General features: G+C 39.1%; 1 protein-coding gene across 5 annotated transcripts in view; it reads left to right on the top strand.

Annotated features, from left to right (window-relative positions):
- Nucleotides 1-15,539, top strand: part of ZYG11B (zyg-11 family member B, cell cycle regulator) — a 198,561-nt gene that overhangs the window by 19,060 nt on the left and 163,962 nt on the right. For 2 of the 5 annotated variants that reach the window (XM_077149624.1, XM_077149626.1), the window contains exon 2: nucleotides 1,594-1,652. The exons of the other annotated variants lie outside the window; for them this stretch is intronic. The gene's annotated coding sequence lies outside the window, so the exon portion shown is untranslated. The remainder of the gene's footprint in view (nucleotides 1-1,593; nucleotides 1,653-15,539) is intronic. 5 annotated transcript variants of the gene reach the window in all.

Here is a 15,539-nt window from a genome sequence, read left to right as displayed (position 1 = left end):
ATAAAGGGATTAGTTAACCTCAAAGAATATTTTAGATCTTTATTCCTAAAGGCCTGACTTGGTTAAATTGGTAGTAGAAAATACCAGGAAAAAGCACATACAGCAGAGATTTCACATGGAGTAATAAAATGAGGAGCCAGAGATTGTCCAGTATCTGAATTTTCTTATAGGTACTTGTGAACTCAAATGACACTTGTCTGCCTCTTAATTCAATTCTTTAATTTCAGGCTAGACTTGGGCCTTAATATTTCTCTCTGGACATGTAGTCTTTCTCTAGAGGCAAACAAGTGTTGTACATACACCTAACAATAAATTAGTTCTTCACTGTTCATTATTCATTCAGTAAACATTTGTAGTAGGCGAAATGTCGTAGTCATTATTTTACGCTCTGGAAATCCAACACTGAACAAAACAAAGTGTTCTGTGGAATTTGTATTCTATAGTAGCTAACATTTATCAAGCAGTTATTATATGTTAGTCATTGTTCTAAGTGTGTTGCATATGCTAATTTATTTAATTCTGACAATGCTGTGAGGTTGGTAGTGAAACTGTCTGGATTTTACAGATTGTAAAACTGAGGTGCAGGGAAGTTGAGTAATTTGCTGAAGGTTATATAGTTTTGTAAGTGGTAGAGCTGACATTTTAATTTAGATAGTATGACTCCCAAGTCCATACTTTTTAATGTAGATATCTATACATACACACACACAGAGGTAGATATGTGATATGTATATCATAGGGAATTTTCTTCACAGCTTTTTTTTGTTTGGCACATGGGTTAGAAATCAAACCCAGGTCTCCCTAATGGCAGGTGAGAATTCTACAACGGAAATACCTGTGCATGCCCAAGTCCATACTTTTTTCTTTTTTTTTAAATTTAATTTAATTAATTAATTTGTTTTTCTCCATACAGGTTAATTTTATTCGGAATGTAGTATCCCTAAACACAAGCCTAGGTAGCCAAAATACCATGAATTATAGGAACAAAGTTACAAGTCAGATCTTATTTTTATTTTACTAATACGAACCTAAAGATAAAGTAACTAAATGCAGGTAGAAATTAAAAGCATCCCAAGTCCATACTTTTAATCATGGTATTATTCTGTCCTTCAGAAATATGTTAATACAAATTTTCTTTCTTATTCATAGAATTGCCAAGTTCATAATCCTTGTACTCACCTGATTTCCAGCCAGTCTTTAGGAAAAAAATCACTCAGGGATTAAAAAGAGCCCTTTCAGAGCCATTGTGTTCTACTGGGAGAATTTGTGAGTCTTAGGAATCTTTCAAGTAGTAAATGAGATCTTGAGCCTGATTCAGATAACTTGGAACTAAGACTGCTGCATTGAGCCAGGACCTCAAAAGGTTACATAGTTATGAAAAAGTGGCCTAAAGGAGAAAGCTGCCTGATCATGTAGGGATCCAAGGATGCTTGTTTGTCTTGACATGGACTCTGAATGGGAAGTTCTCTCTTGACTATACGCAGTTGTGGGCCTGCCTTACATTGTGTTTGATGCTCAAATTTATATTACTTGTGCAAGATCATGGCTAGTAAATGGGAAAGGAACATTTACCGATTATCTTCTCTATGTCAGGCATTTTGCTGGGACTTAAGACACATTTTCTCACGCCATCCTGACAACAGCATTATTAGGTAAGTACTAATATCCCCATTTGTATTAGTTTTTTGAGGTGCTAAAACAAATACCATACGATGGGTTGGCTTAACTACAGGAATGTAATGGCTTATGGTTTCAGAGGCTATAAGGCTTGATTCTTCCTCCAGTCATTTTGCAGGCTATCTTTGGGTTTCTTTGAGTTTTCTGTAACTGGGCAATGTAAATGTTGGTGCCTTCTCCTTTCTCCCCATGGTTCCATTGACTTCCAGCTTCTGGCTGCTCCCATGTCTCCTCCTCCGTGTTCAATTTCCTTTGCTTACGAATACCTCAGCCATATTGGATTAAGACCCACCCCTCACTCTATCTGGGGTACACCTTAACTAATAACATCTTCAAAGGTCCTGTTTATAAATGGACTCACACTCACCGGACCAGGAATTGTGATCTGAACATGCTTTTTGTAGAGGACATGATTTAATTTCCTAATACCATTCTATAAGAGACAGAACTGAGGGGTCAGAAAAGCTAATTTGCCCAATGTGGTACAGTTAGAATTAAAATCCAACTTCAGTATTCTTTCTGCTAACTATGATTCCTCTGGAGAAGTCACTTCATTTTTTGTGCCTCAGCTTCCTTAAATACAAAATGAAATTTGTAATACTTTTCCTTTCATTTCATCACATTATGATATCAAATGAAATAAAACGTGAATATGCTTTGTTTACTCTAAAGCATTGTTACTAGGATCATCCATAAAACATTTTTTCATTCAAATTAACTGAAAAATAGACCTCATTATTTAGAGATTCTGAAGTACACAGGGTCTGTCTTTGAAGATTTTAGGTATTTTTAATATTCTTTATTAGATGTTTCTTGAAGTAGTTTCATGGAGAGAGATAAAATGAATTTTGAGACAAGCCATCTATTTAGTAATTTAGTAATTTATTCAGCAAAAATGTATTGAATGTATGTTGTGGGATCTCATTTCCCACATATAAATGATGCCTGATCTATTTGGATCCCTTTCATTTTTCATACTGTTAGCAGCAGTGGAAGTCCAGGTCCACACCAATAGCTGACCTCAATTATAGTGTGTCCCCACCTTCCCACTTTGTGAAACTGGCTGGGCCACTGCTCAGAATGTTGAAATGGTTCTTTATCATGACCTTGGCAATACAATAACAAAATGCAGCTTTAAATATACAGAGGAGACAAACCAACAAAATAGATAACTAATTCATGAAAAAGTGACTGAGTTGTGAGAGCTTTTTGCCCCTCTCCCCTCACCAAATGGACTGTGGACATAAAAACATTTTAGAACTGCTAACTTTCCTTGAATTCACAGTTTAGAGGGAAAGACAGCCATCTAAACAAATAAAAGTAGATAATTATAATAGAACTTTATATGAAGCATAGTGTGAGTACATGTTATGTCTATATTGGTATGTGAGGGACAGCTTCATGGAGGAGTGAACACATATACTGGCTCTTGTAGGATAAGTAGGAATTTGATAGATGAATTGATGATTTAGAACATTCTAAGGAGAGGAAAACATTATTGCTAGTAGTACCTTTCCTTTTCTGAACCTCAGTTTCCTTAACAGTAATAATCCTTTATGGAGTCATGGTGATTGTTTTGAAAGGGCTTTATAAAAGGAAATGCTATCCGTATTGAAAAAATGAAGTACTAGACAGATGTAATGGTGGAGATTCCCCTTATCACTTATTTTTATTTCTTTTCTTCAATATTTGAGAAAGTTCTATATCTGACCTAGGCAGTGTCATTTAAAACAGACTTCTGAATCTTTTCAGTACAGTTGTTCTTTTCCTCTGGTTTTTTGGTCACTTCAAGGTCCTGCTCTGTAATGTCTAAAGATAGGAGCAGAAAAGAAGATATATGTGTATTATCTAGCTTTAATAGTATGAATAATCTTCTAAGCAATTATATAAATATATATAACTTTAAGTTGTGAGCTATGTGGTCTAGTATCAAAGCAGTGTCATAGCTGATGGAACATAACCCCGCAACCCCACAGTTATTTTGAAACACCTCAAAGTCTTTATTTGCATGTTTTTGAACATTAGCAAGTAGAATAGAGTTCACAGATATAATTCTCAAAACTCTGTTTTTACTTCCCATATACTTCCCTCACATGTCTTAGCTGCTCCTGTTCCTTTTCCCTAAAAATTCCCTTAGGACTTCTTTGCCAGTCCAGTCCATCATTATCAAATGGCAAAAGCTCTGGGGAATGTAAGACTGGATGGGAAAGCATATAAGAGCAGTGGTGAGAAGTTACATTGTAGCCAATTTAGGAAAACTAGAAGTATAGCATATACCATACCTATTATTTAATTTAGAGGTCACTTCCTAATTTTACATTCTGAAATAAGTTTTCAGGCAATATCATTTTCTGTTCATGTATAGATATATAATTCAAATTTTCTTCATATAAATTTTTTATTTAGCTTAGATTATTATTTTTTGTTAGCCTTTTGCTATGTCATTGAAAGTTATTTAGAAACATAAATTGCTGCTAATATTCTAGAGTTGATGTATATCATGAGTTGCTTATCATTTTCCCCCATTTTAGATATTTATGTGTGTGATTCTTTTACTAGAAAAACTGTAGTAAAGCTCTGTGTAAAATATCTTTGTTCATATCTCTGATTATTTCCTTTTTTTTTTTTTTTGGTAAATTCCTGAATGAGGAATTACTGGATCAAGGAGTATGGGTATTTTTAAGACTGTTATTAAGTCTTTTAGTTCCAGAAAAATAGTGCCAGTTTATACTCTGACCAGCAGGAGAGGACCTATCTAGGTTGACTTTTTTTTTTCACCATGTATACAGTTTTTGAAACCTGAAATAACTTATAATAAAAATACAGAGTAAGGGCAATAGCAGTAGAAGGAGAGTAATTAATTTTAACTGGGGGCATCTTGGATAGCCCCCTGAAAGAGACAATACTTTAATTTGAACTTCAGTTCACATATTTATGCAGCAATTTTGACACATAGAACTTTTTGACTTTGCTACTTTAAATCAGCCATTTTGATGTGAAAAAAACCAAACCATTACATTTTCAGCTGTTTTATACATAACTAAGTAATTTATAAAACAGATGACCTTACCCTGTTCCCAAGATTCACCCTAATGCCAGTGTCTACCCCAGGGAAGAGTTGGTCTTGCTTTGAGCATGACTACCTGGATCTTTGTTGTGGTCCTGGCCTTGCATTGGCTGCTCTTCCTTCCCGTTCCTGGGCCTTGGAGACCCCGAAGAAAAATGGGTTAACTTTATTTGAATAATTCACAATGTCAGGATTATATCCTATTTCAGAAAATATCACGATAACCTAAAAAAACTAAGTAAAGATGCCTTGTTCTTTCAGGCTGGAATTGTTTTTCCTATTTGCCATAGAGTATCTTTCAGCCATTGCTCCGGGACCATTGCCACTCTTCCTGTTGTACATGTGATAGTCCCAAAAAATAACTTGGGGACCAGCTGGTTGTTACAGTAGCTCAGACATGACATAATGAAACGTGTCATTATGTTGAATGGGTTGAAACATCTCTTTGTCTCACTTTCTGAGGATGTATCCGTTTCATCTGCCACCACTAGGGGGTGATAATTACACCTGAATATTTAGCTCAGTTCTCTCACCAAATCAATAGGTTGCCACCATGATCACAATAAATTCTCCTGAAGAAATAATCCCTTATTTTCTTTTTGTTTTGACAATGTTGCACTTACAGAAAATTGCAAGAATAGTACAAAGAATTCCTATGTAGATTTCACTCAGATTCCCTAAACGTTAACATTTTAACTCCTGTGCTTTATTGTGTTATCTCTTTTTCTACACAAACACATGCTTCCCCCTCCACCCCCATCCCTTCCAGGCTAACAATTATTTTAAATCTTGGGAGTTATTTTTCGTTCTGACTACCCTAATCACCCTTTCTCCTTCCTTCATCTGTGATGGCATTATGTGATTAAAGAAAGGACATCGCATTCAGAATTAAAAACCTTGGTTCATGGTCCAAATCTGTCATATTAGCTAGATGGACTTCGGTAAATTACTCTGTGAATTCCAATCTCTGTATATACAAAACAGTGTCTGTTGTAAAGGCTTGCTGAAATAGTGTATGTCAGAAGTATGCTGTATGAACATTGGCCAATCCTTCAAAGAACCTGGTTCTACTTAGTAGAGTTCCAGGCATTGTGCTAGGACTGGGGATTCATAGATAGTTTAGTACCTTTCCCATATGGTCACTTACCATATTTTGTTAGTTTTTCCTTCAGAATATTTTTCGCTTTTGATTTTTTCCCCATTTTTATTGCTTCTGCCCTAGTCCATAACATCATTATGTCATGTCTGAGCTACTGTAACAATCAGCTGGTCCCCAAGTTATTTTTTGGGATTTATATCAGTGTCACACTCATCGTTCTAGTTGTTTGGGAGGAAGCAGGTTGTAGTGGGAAAAAGTATGGATTTGGTAATCAATATCTCTGAGTTTGTGTCCTGGCCCCACTTTTAAAAAATATTTTTATTGAAAAAAAAAATATTTTTATTGAGATATCTTCACACACATACAGTCCACCCAAGGTATGCAATCAGTGGCTCACAATATTATCACATAGATACATCACTGTGATAATTTTAGAACATATCCATCACTCAAGAAAAATAGATAGAAAGAAAAAAGTAAAAACTCATGCATCCCATACTCCTTACCCCTCTCTCTCATTGACTGCTAGTATTTCAATCTACCCAAGATTTTACCCTTTATCCCCCCATTATTTATTTATTTTTTATCCTTATTTTTTTTTACTCATCTGTCCATACCTTGGATAAAAGGAGCATCAGACATGAGATTTTCACAATCACACAGGTTGCATTGTAAAAGCTATATAGTTATACAATCAACTTCAAGAATCAAAGCTACTGGAATAGAGTTCAACAATTTCAGGTACTTCCCTCTAGCCACTCCAATACAACATAAACTACAAAGGGATATACATATAATACATAAGGTTACATCCAGGATAACGTCTTGACTCTATTTGAAATCTCTCAGCCACCGAAACTTTATTTTGTCTCAGTTCTTTCTTCCTCCTTTTGGTCAAGAAGGCTTTCTCAATCCCACGATACCAGGTCCCAGCTCATCCTGAGAGTCCTACTCCTTGTTGCCAGGGAGATTTATATCCCTGGGAATAATTTCCTACATAGTGGGGAGGGCAGTGAGTTCATCACTAAGTTGGCTTAGAGAGAGAGCTAGCCCTGTTTTTTACTAGTATTTTGACACTGGGCAAGTTCCTTTACCACTCTCCTAATTTGAACTTGTTTATTTCTTTATTTTCTCATGGCAGGTGAGTACCAAAGACTATGCTGGATGCTAGGGATATAAAGAAAGGGTTAACAGGTTCCTTGAACTTGAAGAGTTCATAGTCTAGTGGAGGAGCAAACACAGTCATAAATAACTAGTTTAACAGATTTGTGAAAGAAAACTGACTTTGGAGTTAGACGTGTTAGACATAAAGGTTAGGATATATAAAGTTAAAAGCATAGACTTAAATCTGGAGTAGATTGCCTGTGGTCTAGTCCTGAGACTTCCACTTATTATCTGTGTAATTTTAGACAAATTACTTAATCTCTCAAAGCTCTATTTCCTCTTCTGCACAATGGAGACACTGATGAAATTTAATTTTAGGATTCTTATTAGAAATAAAATTATGTAGGCAAAACACTGAGTGTAGTTTCTGGTACGTAATAAGTGGTCAAGTATTATGATTGTGATATAATATTACAGTTATTTAAGAGTTTGAAAATACAAGTTTTGGCCTTAGAGTCCCAATTTATTAATATGCTGACTGTTTGAATATGGGGAAGATATTTAACCTAAGCTTCAGTTACCTTATCTTTAATACTCTTATTGTGATGGCACATGTCTCACAGGATGTAGAAATTAAATGAAATCATGAATCCAAAGAGCTGTGTATCAGAAGTATATCAGTATAGTAGAGAGCAGCTGAGATTTTATTCTTGCCTGTCATTTGCTGTCTATTTATCTTGGCTATGTAAATTAATCCTTCTGAGCCTCAGTTTACCTACTTATTTGTTTTGAGAATTATAAATATATATAAAATGCCTAAATTAGGCACCACACGTGTCATTCAAGACATAATAGCTTTTATTAACAATACAGCCTAATTTCTTAGGTGCTGAGACTAAAATTAATTTTGTCTTGGAAGAGTAGAAAAGGCATCAGAACTAGAGAGAATTGAACTGAATCTTGAAGATTTTACCATGGGTTTAAACAAAGTCTCAGACGTATGAATGTTCCTTTTGTGCTGAGAGAACAGCAAGTAGTAGGTTGCATTAGGGAACATTAAATTAATTTAGTCTTTCTGGCAGGTAACATGTATGGAGGAAGGAAGTGAGGCTAGAGGGGAAGGTTGGAGCCAGGTAGGATATCTTGCTGAAGAGTTCATACTTTATTCTGAACATCTTTGTTTTTCCATTTTTTAATTTCTAACAGCAGAGGAAACTAAATTTGTTGTAGGGTAGAGAAAGGAATTGCTTGAAACCAGTGTCACAAACAGGAATTTCTTGGCAATCCTGTGTCTTAAAAATTCATTTCAAAGTTTGCCTTCTACATAAAATATTTGTTGTAAAATAAAAATATTTTGTTAGTTACTGGTTATATAATTTAACTCCCTCTCTTACTAGTCTCCCAATGCCATCCTCCCCTCAAATAATCTTCAAGTGTATTTGATGTTCTAAATAGATGTGCCACACTCATCCTGCCGCTTTAGTCCCCTGGCACACTTCTGCTGGGAACCTCTTGTATGTGTTCCCTGCTTGAGATGATAAATAGCTTTTGAAAATTTTCAAGAGGGGAGTGATGTGATAAGAGCTGTACATTAAAGAGCTGGATTGGGCCAGATTGAATAGAAGCCATTTCAGTTAATTAGAGGGAAGTTTCCTGTTTGTTCTTCCTAGAAATCATTTACTCTTTTAACTTTGTGGCCTCATCCAAATGAAGCCACACTTGACCTTGTCTGTCTTTTGCTCTTTCAATAGGAGCTTTGTTTTTACTCTGCCTAGGGTGTGCCTAGTTGGTGAATGGGGAAAACCTCTCTAAATCGGAATTTCCGAGAGATGGCATTGGTTAGACACCTAATACTAACTTCTGCTTTGATCCTTTCTTTCTTTTTTTTTTTTTATTAATTAAAGAAAAAAAAGATATTAACACATTTAGAAATCATTCCATTCTATATATGCAATCAGTAATTCTTAACATCATCACATAGATGCATGATCATCATTTCTTAGTACATTTGCATTGATTTAGGAAAAGAACTAGCAAAACAACAGAAAAAGATATAGAATGTTAATATAGAGAAAAAATAAAAATAATAATAATAGTAAAAAAAAAGACACAAACAAACAAACAGACAAACAAACAAAAAAAAGCTATAGCTCAGATGCAGCTTCATTCAGTGTTTTAACATGATTACTTTACAATTAGGTATTACTGTGCTGTCCATTTTTGAGTTTTTGTATCTAGTCCTGTTGCACAGTCTGTATCACTTCAGCTCCAATTACCCATTATCTTACTCTGTTTCTAAGTCCTGTTGGTCTCTATTACCAATGACATATTCCAAGTTTATTCTCCAATGTCCGTTCACATCAGTGGGACCATACAGTATTTGTCCTTTAGTTTTTGGCTAGACTCACTCAGCATAATGTTCTCTAGGTCCATCCATGTTATTACATGCTTCATAAGTTTATTCTGTCTTAAAGCTGCATAATATTCCATCGTATGTATGTACCACAGTTTGTTTAGCCACTCATCTGTTGATGGACATTTTGGCTGTTTCCATCTCTTTGCAATTGTAAATAACGCTGCTATAAACACTGGTGTGCAAATGTCCGTTTGTGTCTTTGCCCTTAAGTCCCTTGAGTAGATACCTAGCAGTGGTATTGCTGGGTCGTAATCCATTCTGCCATTCTATGTCTTTTGATTGGGAAATTCAGTCCATTAACTTTTAGTATTATTACTGTTTGGATAATATTTTCCTCTACCATTTTGGCTTTTGTATTATATATATCATATCTGATTTTCCTTCTTTCTACACTTTACTCCATACCTCTCTCTTCTGTCTTTTCGTATCTGACTCTAGTGCTCCCTTTAGTATTTCTTGCAGAGCTGGTCTCTTGGTCACAAATTCTCTCAGTGACTTTTTGTCTAGAAATGTTTTAATTTCTCCTTCATTTTTGAAGGACAATTTTGCTGGATATAGGAGTCTTGGTTGGCAGTTTTTCTCTTTTAGTAATTTAAATATATCATCCCACTGTCTTCTAGCTTCCATGGTTTCTGCTGAGAAATCTACACATAGTCTTATTGGGTTCCCCTTGTATGTGATGGATTGCTTCTCTCTCGCTGCTTTCAAGATCCTCTCTTTCTATTTGACCTCTGACATTCTAACTAGTAAGTGTCTTGGAGAATGCCTATTTGGGTCTATTCTCTTTGGGGTGCGCTGCACTTCTTGGATCTGTAAATTTAGGTCTTTCATAAGAGTTGGGAAATTTTCAGTGATAATTTCTTCCATTAGTTTTTCTCCTCCTTTTCCCTTCTCTTCTCCTTCTGGGACACCCACAACACGTATATTTGTGCACTTCATATTGTCATTCAGTTCCCTGATCCCCTGCTCAAGTTTTTCCATTCTTTTCCCTATAGTTTCTGTTTCTTTTTGGAATTCAGATGTTCCATCCTCCAGTTCACTAATTGTAGCTTCTGTCTCTTTAGATCTACCATTGTAGGTATCCATTGTTTTTTCCATTTTTTCTTCTTTGTCTTTCACTCCCATACGTTCTGTGATTTGTTTTTTCAGATTTTCTATTTCTTCTTTTTGTTCAGCCCATGTCTTCTTCATGTCCTCCCTCAATTTATTGATTTGGTTTTTGAAGAATTTTTCCATTTCTGTTCGTATATTCAACATTAGTTGTCTCAGCTCCTGTATCTCATTTGAACTATTGGTTTGTTCCTTTGATTGGGCTATATCTTCAATTTTCCGAGCGTCATCCATTATTTTCTGCTGGTGTCTGGGCATTTGATCAGATTTCCCTGGGTGTGGGACCCAGCTGGTTGAAAGCTTTTTCTGTGAAATCTCTGGGCTCTGTTTTTCTTTTCCTGCCCAGTAGGTGGCGCTCGTGGCGCTCGTCTGTCTGCACGGCAGTCGGCCCGGGAAACCGCGCGTGGAGGTGGGGGTTGCTGGCCGCCGCGGCTTGGGAGAGTGCCGGTCCTAATTGCCCAGCTGGCCCGAAACCCCAAGCGTGACGGGAGGGCCCCGCTATCCAACGTTCCCAGTCAGACCGGGGAGCCACGTGCGTGGAGGGGACCCCAGTCGCCAGCCGACCCGGCCGGGAAAACGCGCGCCCCTCGGGTAGCTCACCGCAGCAGATTCTCCCTGCCCGTTCAGCTGTTCCAGAATGGGGTACGCTGTCTTTTTGGTCTCTGTCGTGACTCCGGGAGCTGTTTCGTATTGTTTCTGTTTCTTTAGTTGCTTTTCTGGAGGAGGAACTAATACCCGCGCGTCTTACTAAGCCGCCATTTCTCCGGAAGTCTGTTATGCCTTCTTGTTAAATTGTTCCTTTCATTAGTATATAGTGTCCTTCTTTGTCTCTTTTAACTGTTTTACATTTGAAATCTAATTTGTTGGTTATTAGTATAGCCACTCCTGCTCTTTTCTGGTTGTTATTTGCATGAAATATCTTTTCCCAACCTTTCACTTTCAACCTTTGTTTATCTTTGGGTCTAAGATGTGTTTCCTGTAGACAGCATATAGAAGGATCCTGTTTTTTAATCCATTCTGCCAGTCTTTGTCTTTTGATTGGGGAATTCAGTCCATTAACATTTAGTGTTATTACTGTTTGGATAATATTTTCCTCTACCATTTTTCCTTTTGTATTATATATATCATATCTGACTTTCCTTCTTTCTACACTCTTCTCCATACCTCTCTCTTCTGTCTTTTCGGTTCTGACTCTAGTGCTCCCTTTAGTATTTCTTGCAGAGCTGGTCTCTTGGTCACAAATTCTCTCAGTGACTTTTTGTCTGAGAATGTTTTAATTTCTCCCTCATTTTTGAAGGACAATTTTGCTGGATATAGGAGTCTTGGTTGGCAGTTTTTCTCTTTTAGTAATTTAAATATATCATCCCACTGTCTTCTAGCTTCCATGGTTTCTGCTGAGAAATCTACACATAGTCTTATTGGGTTCCCCTTGTATGTGATGGATTGTTTTTCTCTTGCTGCTTTCAAGATCCTCTCTTTCTCTTTGACCTCTGGCATTCTAACTAGTAAGTGTCTTGGAGAACGCCTATTTGGGTCTATTCTCTTTGGGGTGCGCTGCACTTCTTGGATCCGTAATTTTGGGTCTTTCATAAGAGTTGAGAAATTTTCAGTGATAATTTCTTCCGTTAGTTTTTCTCCTCCTTTTCCCTTCTCTTCTCCTTCTGGGACACCTACAACACGTATATTTGTGCGCTTCATATTGTCATTCAGTTCCCTGATCCCCTGTTCATATTTTTCCATTCTTTTCCCTATAGTTTCTGTTTCTTTTTGGAATTCAGATGTTCCATCCTCCAATTCACTAATTCTAGCTTCTGTCTCTTTAAATCTACCATTGTAGGTATCCATTGTTTTTTCCGTCTTTTCTACTTTGTCCTTCGCTCCCATAAGTTCTGTGATTTGTTTTTTCAGTTTTTCTATTTCTTCTTTTTGTTCAGCCCATGTCTTCTTCATGTCCTCCCTCAATTTATCGATTTGGTTTTTGAAGAAGGTTTCCATTTCTGTTCGTATATTCAGCATTAGTTGTCTCAGCTCCTGTATCTCATTTGAACTATTGGTTTCTTCCTTTGACTGGGCCATATTTTCAATTTTCTGAGTGTGGTCCGTTATCTTCTGCTGGCGTCTGGGCATTTAATCAGATTTCCCTGGGTGTAAGACCCCGCAGGTTGAAAGATTTTTCTGTGAAATCTCTGGGCTCTGTTTTTCTTGTCCTGCCCAGTAGGTGGTGCTCGTGGCACTCATCTGTCTGCGGGTCCCACCAGTAAAAGATGCTGTGGCTCCTTTAACTGGAAAATTCTCGCTGTAGGGGGGGGTCGCCAGCCGAAGCGGCTTGGGGGAATGCCAATCCGAATCTCCCAGCCGACCCGGGGATCCGCGTGCGGGGAGGGTCACCGGCCTCCGCGGCTTGGGGGAACACCTGTCCAAATTTCCCAGCTGGCCCGGGGCGCCAAGCGCGGCGGGGGGGGGCCGCCAGCCGCCGCCTCTTGGGGAAGTGTCTGTCCACCGTTCCCCGCCGAACTGGGAAGCCACGTGTTTGAAAGGGACCCCAGTCGCCGTTCTCTGCGGCTTGGGGATCTCCGATCCAATTTTCCCAACTGGTCCGGGCCGCCGTGCGTGGGGGGAGGGGCGCCAGCTGCTGCGGCTTGAGGGGACCGCCTGTCCAATTCTCCCAGCCGGCCCGGGAAGGAGGGAGGGAGGGACTCCGGTCGCCTTCCGCCCCGGCCCACGAAGCCCGGACCCCTCGGCGATCTCACCGGAGTGGGTTCTCCCAGCCAGTCAGCCGTTCCAGAATGGGGTACGCTGTCTTCTTGGTCTCTGTCGTGGCTCTGGGAGCTGTTCTGAATCGTTTCTACTTCTCTAGTAGCTGTTCTAGAGGAGGAACTAAGACCCGCGTGTCTTACTAAGCCGCCATCTTCTCCGGAAGTCTGATCCTTTTTGGTAGTCCTGCGAGGCAGCTGTTTGCTTAAATGTAAAATAGGAGCACTGATCTCTCAATATTTCTGTGTTACTTAAATTACTGGGTGTTCCGGCCCAGCAAAACCCCAAGACCAAACAACACGCTAGACAGAATATCCATGAGTTTAGTTAGGGGCTTATGGATAGTAGTTACATCTTCCCCAATGGCAGCTGGTTGGAAGCTGAAAGTCTGCACGCCACCCAAAGCCAAGAGAGGAAAAGAGGAGGGGGTGGGGGGTGGGGGTGGGCATGCCCAGGAAAATGCTTATAAAATTTAACAGCCTTGTGAGATTTGGTTGTAGTGGAGTTTCAGCAGACTTTCCTGAGATTTGGGTATTAGAGGAGGGTGTTTTACATTCTTTGACCTTTAATGTCTGTCCTTGTCATGTAGGAGGGTATGTGACTTGCTCTTAAAATGAAGGACTGGGCGGGGCCCAGATCCTGGGTTCTTATAATTCACCCCTACACTGCCTACTTCGTTGACTGTAGGACAGATATCATATCCATTAACAGTATAAGAGACAATAGAACATAAGGAGTCCCCTACACCGTGATGAGAGTTCTGCACAGTGATGGTGTTATGCCCAAAGAAGGGAATTAAACCATTCTACAGATAATCGATAAAAACTGTGCTTTCAGTCTTAAATGAGAAGGTTCTCTTCCAGACTTTTCTTTCCCATGTGCTGAATCCAGCCAGGCCATCAGGGTATTGTACTCAGTCCAGTTCACAAGGGTCACAGTCCAAGGCAGGCTGGTGGCACCCAACAGTGCCAGTTTGATGCACGTTCAGCATTAAGATCTATTCTGTTACATAGGTTACTGCAGAAGCCTATTGCAGAAAGGCATTTGCTGTGATGCTAAGGGCAAAAAGACTAAGCTTAGGACTGGCCAAAATGGCTCAGTGGCAGAGTTCTCGCTTGCCACACTGGATACCTGGGTTCAATTCCTGGTGCTTGCCCATTTAAAAAAATACTAAGCTAAATTTCCTTTAGGTGACATATACCACACTTTTCTCTCCTGCAGTTGCAAGGAGCTTTCTGGAGTCAAATCCAGTTAGCCTGGACGTAAGTATCCACAGAGTCATACATACTGTGCCTTAAGGTGTAAGGGGTCCTGGGTTGGTTACATATACAACTTTTGGTGTTTTGTGAATAAACTGTGGTCTAATATGTAAACCTAATACCCCAGGGACCTTGGACTCCCAGCCAACTCAACTGCATTGGCCAGGACCATGGCCAGTTGACCTTATTTTCCCCAATTTCTATTGCTTGAGGCACAGGCATGAGCAAATTGTTTTCATTAACTCGCTGTGGCTGTAGCGTTGCTAGTCTTTTTACCTGAGTTTGCAGCGCCTGCATGCGCCCCTCCATTACCAGTTCAACAAGGGTAGGAGCAGCTGCTTGGGGCCACGAATTGAAGCTGACAAGGGCTGGATACAAATGGTGTATCCAGTACTGCAGAGATTTTTTAATCTCTTTTAATTGCTCTTTTGAAAGCCTGTTCATCCTTTCAATTAACTCTATTGCTGTGGGTTTGTAAGGCAAATGAAATGTCCGTAAGACCTCATGTTCAGTAGCCCAGTTTTGGGTCAGGTGTCCAGAAAAGGGGGTCCCGCCATCCCTGTCCACATGTGTGGGGACGCCAAGGAATGCACTGAGCTTTCCTAAACTGTATTGTAGCTCTTTGGTTTGCTTTCCCTACTGGGAATGTCAGCAAACAGTTCAGTGGCTGTATCTACGATTATAAAAGCATATTTTGCACCTCTAGAGAAGAGAACAGGCCTCATATAATTTACCTGCCATCTGGTGACTGGAACCTGTTCATGGCTGATGTGACCAAGTTGATGAAGAAATAGCCTTGGATTTCACAGCAAACAGGAGGGGCAGGTGTCCATGACATCATTCAGTTGTCTGGTGATGGGCAGCTGGAATTGCTATGCCAGTCTCCATAGAGCCTGGTCCTGTTTTTCCGTGCAGCCATTCAGCTGCCTCGTGTGATGTTGGCTTTAGACTATACATTTTTGCTAAAGCATCTGCTTTAATATTGCCAGGTAAAGAATCAGTGTTATGGGCAGAGACATAAAACACGGTTACCTTTTGCTTGTGACAGGTAGT

Source organism: Tamandua tetradactyla, chromosome 2 (genome assembly GCF_023851605.1).
Source record: "Tamandua tetradactyla isolate mTamTet1 chromosome 2, mTamTet1.pri, whole genome shotgun sequence".
In the NCBI taxonomy this organism is placed as follows: Eukaryota; Metazoa; Chordata; class Mammalia; order Pilosa; family Myrmecophagidae; genus Tamandua; species Tamandua tetradactyla.
Note: the sequence above shows the minus strand (reverse complement) of the source record. Positions and strands in the feature narration are given on the sequence as shown.